General features: G+C 31.4%; 1 long non-coding RNA gene across 1 annotated transcript; it reads right to left on the reverse strand.

Annotated features, from left to right (window-relative positions):
• Positions 1-4,431: 4,431 nt before the first annotated feature.
• On the reverse strand, positions 4,432-5,333 carry LOC144575394 (uncharacterized). The gene is made up of 4 exons (XR_013518437.1): positions 5,237-5,333; positions 5,025-5,105; positions 4,776-4,848; positions 4,432-4,504 (listed from the first exon to the last, which is right to left on the reverse strand). It is a non-coding gene; the product is annotated as an uncharacterized LOC144575394 (long non-coding RNA).
• Positions 5,334-15,792: the final 10,459 nt, after the last annotated feature.

Below are 15,792 nucleotides of genomic sequence, written 5' to 3' on the forward strand. Positions count from 1 at the left end.
AAAAAATATATGAATTCGGATTTGAGAAATTATCCCCTCTGTTTATCTGTATCCAGATCATTAGCGGATTCAAATCAGATTATCCGGATCCGTTTACGTATTTAATTCATTGTTGTAACTGTAAATGAAAAAACAAAAAAACGCTCAAAACAATTAAAGTTACAAATAGGTGCGAAAAAATGTAGAGTTAGAATGATATGGATGAACTTGTGTAGCCGTTTTAGTTGGATTTCTATGAAGCAATCTAAGCATGCAGTATATATCGTCCTTGATTAAACCTCAGTCACTTCATTATGATCCTTGAAAAAAAAAAAAATGTAAAACTTGAAAAATATTTGCAATTGCCAACAAATATTTCTTAAATTTACAGCCACCATCAATCATTAACATAATTTGTGCATGTATATATATTCCTTTACATATTGACAACTTTACCCCTATACTGATAGATCTAGTCAGACATCAAACTAAAATGAAGATAGAAGGTATATTATATAGCCATGCCAGTTAACAGCTAACCTAATTACCTAAATTTGATTCTCTTCCAACTCATTAAATTTAAACTATATTTACATTTGATCATTGCGCCACCAAATCAAATATCACAACTCAATTCGAAAGCAAATTATCCGAAAAAGTTGAACTTGTATTCTTTAATATTATTAGTCATAATAATTACTGTCAAGAGAGAGACCGACTGCAATTACTGATAATTACAGGTCTTTATGGAGAATGTCAAAATTTCTGGAAAAAGCGTGACTTGGAAGTTGGAACGACGAATTTGAAAGGACAGCGTAGAGCACACTGCACAGTGAATTGAATTATTACTTTAAGCTTCTTCATATCTTTGCTCGTTTTAAGCGTTCACTTGTCCGCTCAAATTCAAATAACAGTTGTCATATCTTTTTCTCGTCTATCAGAATTCGAAAAGAAGACGAGGAGGTTAGTGCTGTTTCTTTTATTTATTTGTTCCACATCGAGTTGTATTTTGAGATATTTGTCCTTTTTTTCGGCTAATTAGAACTATAGATTAGATAAAGAAGAGAAGGAAGCCTAGCCTGAATTAATGTCTAGTTATTTTTGTTATGAAAGACAGAAAATAATTTAGTTGCTTCAAATTACAAACCGTTTCCAAATCCCTCGAGTCTTTAACCTGAGATTTTTTTTCTCATCTTCGTCATTTCCCTTTGCAAGATGTTTTCATCTGTAAATTTTTCATTAGATGAATTCATTGTCATTTACACACATATTTTCCAGTGTATATGTATCATGTCGAGCATCTACCCATTATAGATTTGCACTGTCGATATATGCTCTTATGGCTCTGGGTATGATATGATATGATATAAGCCTTTAAACTGAAGATTTTCAAGCATATATATATATATATATATATATTTTAGCGAGCTTACATTAGAGTATCAGTTGTAGGCACTCTAAAGAGGCAATAACTTCAAGTTCTTATCAGTTTAATATATGAGTCTTTGAACAAAAGATTTTATCTTCTTAATTAATAAATTTATTTCGCTAAAAAGGAACTCCTTTTCTTCTCTGAATATTCAATTGCATCTCTCTCTTCATAAATAGAATTGGATGTAACATCAAGACATGTGATTAAGCAATAACAAGTGTTACAATTTGAGATTGATTTAAAAGGCAAATGATTTCATTCATTCATTGATTTTTTATTACATTACTTGCAAGGGTCTATGTAGGCTACTTAGCCGTCATGATATTTCCTAATTATTTTACTAGACGTTAGGCTTTCCTACTGCACAAAATTTAATCCAGCAGATTATTCCTAATTGATTGAATATTAATGTAATTGATACTATAATTTTGGAAGTTAATATTGAGATTGCATATAGCATAGTCTCCAGTTATTAATTGTGTCACCATTTACTTTACTTTTACAAATGTTTCTCAGGTCCAATGCTTCGTTGGGCTAGCTATATTTACATTCTGTTCTCAAAAACTGTAATTTCAGCATGCAAACAATATTATTAAATTGAATGCATCATTTTCTGTACTCCTTCAATTTGACTTAAAAATAATTATTGAAACTTTCTGACATATCCCTACGCCTTTGGCCTGGGATCTGCAGTCGCATGCTAAGGCGCAATGCACCATCCAAAGATCCATATTGTTTTGTAATTTATTCAAAGTTGTTTCAATTTGTACCAAAATACTTTGTATAGATCATAGGGGTGTGTGCTGCATGCCAGAGGATAAGCCCCGTTGCGATACAGAAAAGTTGTTTTGTGATCCATATTGTTTCTTTTATTTTTATTTATTTTTTGTATCTTCATTACAAGGATCAGTATTTAATTAAACTAATCTCATTTTCTAAATTGTCTCTTGTGCGATACAGAAAATTTGAAGAACTTAAACATAATAGATGTCTTCCCAAGAAGAAAATGATGCTATGCTTGAAGCAAAATTAGCAACCATGATCGAACCATACAAGAAGGTTGGCATATATACTGATGAATGCACACTCAAAGGCCTACTAAGTTGTACCATTGTCGTCGAACAATTTGGAAAGATCCAAAAATTCTTACATCACCTAGTCAGTCAGGAAATATTTCCTCAACTTATGGCCCAGGCTTTTGTTAAGGGGGTTATTTCCAGTGCTGGTAGCCTTACTGCAACCGATATCTGGAACATAAACACTTGGCTTAGGACTAAGGAGGGGCAAACTTCGATCCAAGACGAGCTTAAGATAAGGAAATCGAAAAAGATGGCTGCTAAGCGGTGGCACAAAGAAATGAGTTCTAGTACTGGGAATGAAATGCAGAGGATGGTCAATGAGCAGTTCCGGAAGATGGAAGAGCGGGCGGATGCTCAGGATAAGGCACTCGCTGACCTTCGCAAGGAGCTCCATGACCACCGCACCGAGATCCTGGGTTTCCTCACTGACTTTCGCCGAGATCACCAGCTGGTGCCTGCTATGGTCCAGTCCATAGATAGCCGCCTGACTCAGCAGTCACAGCAGATTCAAGACATGATTCTGGCTATGGACCGATACTTCGGCCCGCTCGGTCCATCTTTTGAGGGAGGATACTATTAGGATGATTAGGTGGCCCGCGACATTTGCTAGATATGAGTCTATGTATGTCTTCGACGTTTTTGTGATTCAGAGACTGTGATCTTTGTACTTTTGTTATTTCATGCTGTATTCAGATGACTATGACATTTTATGTTGTCACGTTACAGGTGCCGAAGAGGAGATGCTTTATTTGATGAAAGTTTAACCAACTTTAAAGTGGGCCAAATTTTACATATGCCGTATTTAACTAATAAATAATATGAGGAGGGATCAAATTACACCATAAAATGGTGATACATCTTGATACTATATTTTTATAAGTTATTTTTGCGATTTTAAAATCCGAACTGACGATCTGAACTGTTCAACATTATCTCCATATTAAAATGTGCTTGGAGACCAAATTTTATATTTTTTTGAAAATTTATTACTATTTATTTAGAATTTTTTTTTTTAAAATTGTTACTTTTCAATGGTCCAAAATTGCATAAAAACAACATTTTTGTACATATCTTAATAAATACTAAATTTTTTTTACAAAAAATGTTAATTTGGTCTCCAAGCACATTTTAATATGGAGATCATGTTGAACGGTTCAGATCGTCAGTTCGGATTTTAAAATCACAAAAATAGCTTATAAAAATATAGTATCAAGATGTGTCACCATTTTATGGTGTAATTTGATCCCTCCTCAAATAATATATCTATATTTAGTTCGAACAATATTTAAGTAATTCACATCATACATTAATTTATATTAAGTTCGGACAATAATACATTATACATCTATATTTAACTGGCTTATAAGTTGCCCAAGTTTGAGATATGACTTTCAAATATATTTTAATTTGAATGATAATTATCGAGTATATTTATAAAAATATTATTCAAACTAAAAATGTAAAATTACAACCACAATTATTGAGTATATTTAAGTATGGTTGTGTTTTCTCAAATACTCTTAGTTAATTTAGAAATATTTTGTAGATCAATTGGCTGCATCAGTCAATTTAGAGAAGATTAAATTCAATTGACCGAATTATTTTTATAATATCTGCATCGGAATTTTATTAGAGCTGTAGTCTCTTTTTCTGGCCAATACTTTCAATTTAGAGGAAGATGTATAATCTTGGATCTAGAATAAATGGAATGTAATTAAATTTTCTATAAACAAAACAACAGTATTTCAATATTGTCTAATTAAACATATTACCAAATATTAAACCAACATTTTTTTTCCAGCTCTTGAAATTTCACAAGTTTGTCACCAAGTACACAAATCTAGAGACTTAATTAAACCACCAAGTTTATCTTGGCAGTTTCTTTAAGCTCGTTTTTAGACACGACCAGTTTTCCTTGGCTACCAAAGAAAGCCTCTGGTCCCCCAATTTGAAGATCCCGCAAATTTAAAAATCTTCTCAATTTCCGCCTTATGGTTTGTGAGAGACCACTTTCCTGAGATACAAAATTCCAGTGTAAGCAAATTCTCAACTTTTTCGGGTTGTGTCACATCTAACTGTGATTATGCTCATGTAATATATAATTCATCATTTCTAGTTAACCTAGTGTTATTAACTGAAAGAATGAAATACGAAGAATAGCCAAAAGGCGAATAAGAAATATTAAACTCTAGATGGAGATATAAAAAAAAATATGATTAAGAGCTAAAGGGCATATGAGAAATTTAAGCCATAAAAAAATATGGCGAAGTACAAACAATTCTTACCAGAAAATTTCATTTTCATTCCGGTGTAAGCAATGCCCCAACTTGACTTGTCTTGAGCCACATTGATAAACACCTGTTTATATCATTTATAAAACAAAAAATCAAGCATATATATATATATGAATGATAATTAAGAAATATGATAATATGGCATGGTATAGTGGTAAATGTACAACCAAGTCCCTATATAAGTGGCTGAACTGTTGCAGCTTCCAACAAACAAACAAAATTTACTTAAAAGTTACTCACATTCCCATAAGACAGCAGCTCCACCTCAAAATCATCTGCCTTATACATCTAGTCCAAAGGGCCAAGACTATACAGCTTCTCCTGAAATTAATTTAATTTCATTCATGAAACAATAAAATAACATATGTAAAAGAGTTATAAGAAATGATACACTAAGAACAAAAAACAGACTCAAAAAAATAAAAACTGATATGCAGAGGGGTTAAACGTACCTTCAACATGCGGTGTATATCAGGCTCAAAGATTGATGTATACGAGGGAAATCTTTTCTGCACGAATCAAACGATATAATTTTCCTCAAAAAAACATTCTTGCATATATACCAAACATATTTATAGAATATAGATTATCCATGGTAAGTTAGAAGGTCAGATTTACACACATTCAAAAAGAAAGGGGAAAGTTATGTCCTGTAGTCACCAAAAGAAAAATTCAAAAGATTTCCCTTTAAGCTTTCTATTTCTTGCAGCTTTTCTATGATTGATATATTAACCCTCTCGAGCTAAAGATTATTATAGCTAAAGAGTTTATTTGCAAACAGATAATTAAAGATGGAATCTCAATTACCATAATCACTTTCATAGTTAACAATGAAAGATCAACAATTAGGTATCATGACAACAGAAATTACTTTATGGATTTCTGAATCATCATCAAACAGGTGAAAAGCCAACAGAAAAAGAAAGTTGAAAAATATATATGAACATTTTTTTATATAGAATTGCACATATAATATTATGTGTTCATGCATGCTGGCAGTGGATATCCAAAAAATAAAAAATAAAAAAGGATTTTTAAAAACAGACCTTCAATTTGTTGGTGGAAGATGACAAAAGGATCAAAATTGGCACAGGACTCAGAGAATTTATTTCCTGTGGATTGTTGCATATCAAAGAGAATTCTCAAGTAATTGCTAATTGGTGCGAATCAAAGAGGCGGATTGGTATTTATAGTGGACGACTGCTTAATAGGATTTTTTTTTTTTTTTAAACTTGGCAGACAAGTTGGGATGAAGAATCAAACTTCTGATCGTTAGATTCGATTATTCTAAAAAAATTTCCTAGCCAATTATATTATCTCTCTTTTTCTCTTAATTAGAAAAGTTTTTTGTTGTCTTCTTCAAAGAGGAGAGTTCAAATACCTCTATTTTTCTCTATTTTTAAAAGCGTTAATAAATCAAAATTTAAATCATCTATTTTTTGTGCCGCAACCATGCCTCCGTTTTTAAAAGTGTTAATAAATCAAAATTTAAATTAAGGTTTACCTGTGTTTTGATTCATGAATTTAGAAAATGTACAAGTAAAATAGTTGTAATATATTTTATTAAATTGATAAAAAAATTGAAACTTCAGATGCTAGATTAATCAAGCTAGAACAAATATTTATCATAATTTTAATTATGTTAATTAAATTTGGAACGGTCACAATTATATAATACAAATATGTCTTTGGCACTTATATGTGTTTTATTTGACCTCGGGTTTTCCTAGAAGTAATGATTTGCAAAGGTGAGCATAATGTTGTGGTGTATAACACTTGTAATCAAGCTGTGCAAGAAGGGTGGAACTGAGGAGCTCATGATTTTCAAAGGACAAGAGGTCAATATCGTGACTGACAACACTCTAATAAACATTTAGAAGGCATTGAATTTTCAACAAATAAGTTAACTAGTTTAGATTTGAACCCAATAACACCTGACAATGGGATAAGTCAATTTTCTCTCAAACCCATAAATCTATTTTATGAACAAACGAACATAGAAATCGAATTTCTGAGAAATATACAAATTTAATTTTATCACAAACTTACAAATATGATTGGAAGCATACAATCTACAAACCTAGAAAACTAATTTCTCACAAACGTATAAATCTAATTTCTGAAAAACCTAAAAATCTTGAAAATGTACCAACCTGATTGCTTTGAGTGCACTGCTAGACTGCTTTCTTTCCTTCTAGCTGGAATATTAGCAAAAAAAAGGAAGGGAGAGGCCGTCATAAGATGGAGCAAGTGGTGACGGGTCGGAGGCGGAGAAGAAAATCTTAGGCTTTCATATACTTTTTGTTATTAATAATTCAAAAAAACTTTGAAAGCCATCTTTTAGCCATCTCCAATATCTCAAACATTTTGAATAAAACTTTTAATAAAAAAAAACTAAAAGAAGCAATTATTTGATATTATATCGGTTTTATTGCAAAACACATCAACTTGAAGATCGGAAAGAAAGAACCAAGTGATGCACGAATAAGATCAATATGAGATTTCCAGCCCTTTTATTTGTTGGGGTCACCGAATTTGCATGCGTTTCACAATCATTCTATCTTAATTGATTGTCATCTAATTAAAATGAAAGTTAAATATTTCAAGCAACAAAAACATGTCGTCATGAGAATTATGTGCTAGGTCACATATTTAAATCCGAATCGGATTTTTTTGTGTGAATATTCAAATTTGAATAAATTAAACCTTCACCTTTTGTTTTGAATTAATTTAACAACAAAAGTGCTCAGCTATTTTTATGATGTTATTTCGGCCCAATAGGTGTACAGACGACCCATTAACGGATTTTTGTTATTGGGCTTTTGATTTATATTAGAACTTATTCGACTGTTACGAGACCAAGAGAATAAGAGATCTCATGAAATTGAATCACGCAATAAGTTTTGACTGAGTCTATGGTACTATGAATGGTATGGATTGATCCGTAATACGAATTAATATTTTAGTTTTTAAATACTAATTGTTGATTCAAATTGTTTAATATGATTTTCATATGAATATATACTTGCAGAACGAATTTTATATTTTTTATAAATTTTTTAAGAAAGGTAGAAACTCATTGTTTTTTTATGGTTCAGAATTTTCAGATCAAGTGATTTTCTACCTATTTTAAAAATATAAAATTCGGTCTGAAAGTACATATTCATATGGATCGACCAAAAGATATAATTTGTATTACGGACCATAGACTCAAATCCACTCCATAGCGTGGATCGAATTTGGGATCCTTGGCTAAAGCAACACACACCTCACCACTACAACTCACTGTTGTTGTTAGAATGTGGTAACTATTATACTTAACTTATAGTTGCGTTATTATATCCTGTTCAGTATTTTTTTATATTTAACTTATATAATACAATTAAAAATATAATTAAAATAATAAAAAATAATATATATAATAGGCATATCGTATCCGAGATTATTCAAAATTGACGTATCACCGTACCCGTATCTATGCAACATAGCTCATGAGTTTTCATATATCTACAATTCTATACACATATGAATAGAACTAGAATAGTATAGTTCTTAAGTTTACCTAGCTCTTTTGTGAAATCAACTCTAAAACCTATCTGTTTGGTTTCAAATAGTGGATTGATTTTACCCCAGTCGGGTATACCCGCCCGTACCCGCCGCCCGGGGTACCCGTGCCCGAGCTCGGGTATGGGTCGGGTACTCGGGTACGGGCAAAAACCGGACCGGACCTGTTATTTTGGACCAATACCCGACCATACCCTACCCGAGTTTACCCGTACCCGACTAAACCGGTACCCGACTACCCGACCACTGTTCATCCCATTTCAAAATTCAAAAAATCTGATTTTTTTCCCCCCCCAAACCAACAAAAAAAACCAGAAAAAATAGGGAAAAACCAGAAAAAACCAAGAAAAAACCAACAAAAAAACCAGAAAAAAAAACCAGAAAAAAAAACAGCAAAAAAAAAAAAAAAAAAAAAATACCCGTACCCGTACCCGCCTTACCCGTCAAGGGTACACGGGTAAGGGTATAGGACGGGTAGGGTATGGGTTTTGAAAATTATACCCGCCATACCCGTACCCGAATACCCTTGTACCCGAGTATACCCGTACCCGAGACGTACCCGTACCCGAGACGGGTATACCCGGGGTACCCGTACCCGCCCGAGTTGCAAACCACTAGTTTCAAATAACGAATTATAACTGTGGGAACCTACCTTACAAGTGATGCGTCTATGTACCAAAAAAAAATGAATTAATTTTGTATCGAGTCGATTGGTCAAAAACGTTCAAAAAATTAATGCATTAAAAATAATTTAGAAAGCTTATAATTTTGACCACTTTACTTTATACTAAATTATTTGGAAAATTTAAAATTTTTCTATAGACACATCACCTGTAAAATTTAAAATTTAATTTTGTATTATAAACCTCTATGCAAAAACATTATGTAATACTAGCAACACAGATCACTACAATTCCATATATTTTGTCGAAACTATAAAAGTTTTCAAATGGTATCTATAAATACAATTCTAATATGAAAATGTCCAGTTACATATATATATTTTCTGCATGTCCCTGAACTTATTGAGCTTCTTTTTTTTCCATGCATTACCTTTAGTTTTATTTCTACTTTTTTCTCACTGACCTCTTCTTGACAAATTTGTTTCGTATATAACTAATAATCAAATATTTCAAATTGTACATAATACAACAATAGAAGGTTATATCAGCATTAAAGATCATTTTGCAAACGAGTTACTCGAGCAACTAGAGGAAGGACATGTCTATGAACTTTTCAAATTTAATCCGGTAAAAGAACGAGCAAACTTCAAAATTGTTGAGTACACCAATGGTCTTCGAATACAAGTCACATCAGCAACAAGCATCACCAAGATCAAAGAAGATTCCCACTTCATTACTTCAATTTCAAACAACTTAGTGATATAGGCACTATTATAAAAAAAAACAAATCAGTTGTTGGTACATTCTCTTAGAAGTCTTTTTTCTCTTCTTTGTAAAGCTTAAATACTCCTATAACTCCTTTGAAATAATCTATTGTTGTTCTTAATGAACAATATCAACCTGTTATTCCCATTTATGTGCACAAATATCAATGAAAATCAATGATCAGGATGAGACTAACAGGTTGCTTTTATTCTTTGAGAATAACAACAGATTTATTTCCAACTCCTTACCATATTTTAGGAAAACAAAAAATTCCTACATATTCCCTAAATGCCTAATTTCCCACACTAATTAATTCTCATTCGATTCAGTCGATCAGATCTCATCGGACAGATAGCTTCATCCCCACTTAAGAAAATTGAAACAACCAATGTTGTGGATATCACAATAGAGAATGAGAGGCCGGTATAAACAACCAATCTGAATCACACACTGTTATATTACTTGTCCTTCAATTCTGTTAAAAAAAATGCACTTCTCTTAAAATTCTCTCCTTATCAGCTACACAACCAGCTCAAATTAAAACACTATACTAAGTAATGTGAACTTCATCACATTATATACATTATATGATGCGTGTCACAAATATGCATAATTCTCAACTAATACTCATTTTTCCACAGCATCTGCCCAAATTATTTTCAAACAAAAACAATGTCATCATTTCTGCTATTTCTAAAATAAGAAATTCTGCAATTTGTCCATGTATATATTATTTCTATGTTTATTTATTCAATCAAATCAATTAGCCTATTCTTAATCTTACTATCTATTAAGTTCTCACATAAAGTGCTTTACAATTACCAATTACCAAATAACAATATTATCTTCCTTACAAAATTTAGTTGTAAAACAATTGTATGCCAAAAAATTAAATCAATTTACTTACACACCAAATCCTACTATAAATACGACAGTTTCTCATATACATTTGGCAAGTACTGAATTTTACCAACACATCTCACAATCCTTTGAAGCATATACATTCGACCATAGATAATTTCTATAGCAATACAAGTATTAAGCATTTTATTATTCCTTATTTCTATATCTCTCATTAGACTCTATTACTCTACATTACTTTATTAACTAACAATATATCTTTACATTTTTATTCGACAACAACGAGAAAACAACTATATCCATCTGGGAAGATTGTCTGTCACAGATAAATTTAAAAAAAAAAATAGAACAACAGTAAAAAACACAACATGTTATTCTCGCTTTCAGCTCTATTCAAATACAAGAATCCATAGGTAACTAATTGTACATATTTTGTATTGCGATAGAAGGCTTACCACCCTGTTGTAATTTATCTCTAACATAAAACATCTCCTATGCATGCTAACATCTCTACAAAATTGCAGGATATTCTTTCAAAAGCTACTCGGCAACTCGCATATATCAAGATGAATGTATTCTTATAAATAAGAGACTTCTTAAGCAAGTAATAATAATAAATTAATTAACATTTCAACTCACAATATTCTATAACTATCAAACAAAACTAACAAAAAGTGATAATCTTCGCTATCAGGATAGCAAAAAAGAAAATTTAACCCATAACAAACCCAGCTCCAGCATTGTAACAAGTAGTCAACAAAACAACTCGGATGTGCATTTCTATAAAAAAAATGTACAACAACTGTGCACGGCAAACAACGAGGCAAGTACCCTACTTCAAAAGTAGCATTTATTGGGTTTATTTGGCCATTTCCTTGCACACAATTAAGTTCTAATAGAAACCCTAATTAACATACACTTTTTTTCACAACTCCTATGGCAAAAAGTCCTTATGAAAATCACATTATAATGAGTCAGTCAATTTTCTATGAAATTCAATCTATAGCTTCTATTCAAAGTTTGCCTTTTTATAATTCACCTTTCTAACTTAATAAAAAAACTTATCAAAATGGAACTACTACCCAAAATATATACTATTTACATGTGTTTATCACCTTCGGTAAATTGAAATAACTGGTCACTATTTTGATGGATCTATGGATATACAATATCACATCGATTTGCAATACATGAAAAATTAATGTATGTCTATATGTAACCTCATGACCATAATACTATACAAAAGAAATATATGTCCATGTGCATGACATTTTTTACGAAAATAAAGAGACAAGATCATACTTAGTAGTATTCAAATATGTTTTTTTTTCCACTGATAAATTATCTTGCATAATGTAACCTTATTTTCATATTATGTTATTAGCATAGGTTACTTAATTGTTATATCTTTACCTACATGTAAATTATAATATGAAGTTATCTTCTAAGTAATATTGCATTCTCCAACTACCTTCTAATAAATATCCACCCTCCTTTTTTCGATGCTAACTCTAATTATTATACCTTTACTCACAGAACTAACAAATCTCGGCCCCAGTTTACTCTTCTTCTATCAAAACTCATGAAATAACAATGTTATCCAAAATATATTGTACTTTCATGAAACGATAATGTTAGTTCAAATCAAACAAATGCTCACTGTTTACATAAGTCTATAGTATTGCTTTCCTTCTTTGAACCTGCTGAATAAATTACTTTCAATTTAATACTATTGCAAAATTTTGAACATTGTTCTCTTTTGCACATTTTTTGCATATAATATTAAACATTTTGTACATATGTACAACGCAAGACAAACTGTTCGATGTTGTAGTAGAAATTGTTGAAGTCCTAGATGAACATGGCTGGTATTATCTCTCATGTCCCATACACATAAATCGTGTGACAGCGACAAATACCTCCTTCTACTACCTGGGATGCGAGGCCGACTTAGAAGATCCTTTGCCATGGTAAGTCAACTACACTAACAAAAATATTAGAATGAAAATGTTAGACTTCTTCATTGATTACATCTTAAATCTCAGTGCAGCCACTATTAAAATAATCTAATAAGTTAACACTTCTCACCAATAGTTCATTTACTAATATATTAAAAAATAATCTCTACCAATTGTTTTCCTTTGCAATAATATTTAATATATAATATTTCTGCTATAACATAGGATTTTCTTATTAATCTCATCATCTCCAGGCTGTATTTATGCATCCGAGTTCAAGATAGTTCTGGGGAAGCAAACTTTGTCCTCATCGAAAAAATGGCAGAAAAACTGTTTGAAAATACAGCACAAGAACTACTAGCACAACAAACAAAGAAAAAAGAATTGCCATCCAAATTTAACGAGCTCCGAAAGCAAAAAAAAACTTTTCACAATAACTTGGGGCAAAAACAAGTTCAAAGTGGTCTTTCCATACTACCAAGTACTTGAGATAGGTTCCGTCCCAGCAACATCCCATACACCCATGGAAATAGAACAATCAAAAGCACAGCCAGGAACACCATCAGATGATGACCAAAAAAACAGGAACATATATAGCACAAATACAAACAACGTCATTACCAACTTTCCTTCTTTCCCTCTAATTAAACTCATTATATTTTTTTTTATACCAACTTCCCACTTGCATTACTCAGCATATACCACCATTATATTGTCCATTTGTCTTTAAAGATTCCTCATGCTTCTAAATGCAAAGTTCGCTTAATTAGACCATCAAAATATTAAACTAACTATAATTAAGGGGGAAAAATGACTTACAATAAATGAGAAAAAATACAACATAATTGGCCCTTTGATGGTTTTATTTTGTAATTAGTCATCGCTTCCATGGCCTTTGTAATAAACACAATATGCATAACTATGGTGAATTAAATATTGCCAAGCACCATTATATTAAATCACCAAAAAAAAGGCACTTTATATAGATTCATTACTAGATTTTCCACACCTGCTTATCCCATTTTTTTACATCACAAGCAAACTCGGTAACAGAGAAGTAATTTCTGCCGGCACCAAGGCTTACTCTTCTTCGAACCAAGCTTCACATACAGCCTTCTCTACGTTCAGCTTGAGGGGGGCTATTAGCAAAGTCATTAGCAGTTAGTTAGTCAAAGTTGTTATAACTAATTCTAGTCAGTCAAAGATAGTTAGAGTGGTTAGGCTCTTGTAACAGCATGATTAGAGTTAGTTAATGACTAAGCTGAGACTAGTAATCTCTCCTTTATAAGGAGCTGTAATTGATTGTAAGAAATCAGGATTGAAATAAAAAGAAACAATTTCTTCTCATCTTCTCTGTATCTACCTTACCAGTAAAATTACTTCTCTGTTATACTTCTTCCTTTCTGATACATATACAAGTTGACTTCTCCAATCTCTTAATCAACATCTTTCCAACCTTCCCTGTCTAATTTAGTCTGATATTAATTAGTTTGTGCAACTCCAATAAAGAACTAAAGGCCTCAACAACAGCTGCAAAGAGAAAAAGAAGACAACTCTTACTCGAAGAACCATCTAAAAAAGCACGAACACGGTAACAAATTACCAACTATAACCTTTGATTCATATTAGACAACTAAGATTCAATATAGAACTATTTTTCTCTTTAAAATATCAAATGTCTGACTGTATATAGTATTAGATTCACATTTTTCTCATAGGTTAATTACAAAAAAACTTAAAATCAACACATAGGTATCTCAAATAAGAGGTTTGTCGTCATGAAAAAAATGGATTATAACAATGTGCACAATCTATACCTCCAGTGTACAAAAAGAAATACTTATTCCTTACTGTACACTATCATGCCATTAACCTCCTATACTTTAAAAGTATATAACCTATACCTCCAACACATCTTATTTGGCTACATTTCTCTCACCTTAAACAATTTATATATGTATCATCAACTACACTTCTTCCTACACATCCCTTTCAGTGTTCTATTCATAACATTACACAAAAACTATATCATTCTATAAACTGTCCCACATACCTGACACTACATAATTTCTTGCAGCAGTGAAAGCGGTAAAGGAAAATGCAAGGTAGAATGAAGGCAACAGATCCACCAAAACAATTTTCCATCTTTTGAACGTTGTAAATACAGTATGTAGTAACCTAAAATACTAAATAGTGGAACAGAACCAAATGTTGGTCTGTCATAATAGCCAACTTAACATAGTAGTCACACATTTTGTACTGTAAATATTATGTGACTACTATCTCATAAAAAATAAAAAAAAAGTAGGACCTTTTTGTTAAAAGTTGTGTTCATGTCATCTAACTACAAAGCAATCTTTCTCTATGTATATATATAATTGTCTTGCTTCTTTTCAGTATGATTCTCACGTATATTAGTTCTATCCTATATAAATCTTCCATATGCTTCTCTGCCCTCTTCCATAACTGTTGCCGAAGCAATGCGAGGCCCGCGGCTAGTACGGCTAGTATATGTCTATTTTAATACCATATTTACTTCTTTTTCCAAATTTTCCTTCTAATTTTTGAATAGTTATAATAGTTATGTTGTCATTTATCTAATTACAATAGTTAAATCTCTTTTTTTTTTTATATATATATAGAAATAAACTATTCTAATAAGACATACAAGTTGAATTCTCCATTCTAACTAATTAAACTCAACCAAACACATAATATGCTATTTGGAATAGACTAACTTCAAAAATAAATCATCTATTTTTAATCCAACCAAACATATCTTTTCACAAAATTACTCAACTATAGCGTACAAACAAGACAAATAATAGTTAATCTGATTGATTAACTATTCTAAAAGCTCAAACTGTAAATATTAATTTGATTGATTAATTAATATGTAAATTTTATATTTCTTTTCTTATAACTATATAATCTTTTCAAATGGGTTTATGGAATTTGTAAAACGATGAACTAATTTATTTGATTGATGAATTAATCTCTAAAAATTAGTTTATTATCTTCCTTCAAATCTATGAATATGATATTTAATACTTGTCACATCTCGGGAAATAAATATGTTGTTATTCTTGACGAATAACAGAAACCTGTTATTCCGACCCGCGAATGAAGAAACCTTATGCTGTTATTCTTGATGAATAACAGAAAGTTCCTGTTATTCCGATCCGCGAATGAAGAGTTCTTTTTGTTGAGATTCATGTATAGAAAAATGTGAACGCG

Source organism: Carex rostrata, chromosome 24 (assembly GCF_964058835.1).
Source record: "Carex rostrata chromosome 24, lpCarRost1.2, whole genome shotgun sequence".
Taxonomy (NCBI): domain Eukaryota; kingdom Viridiplantae; phylum Streptophyta; class Magnoliopsida; order Poales; family Cyperaceae; genus Carex; species Carex rostrata.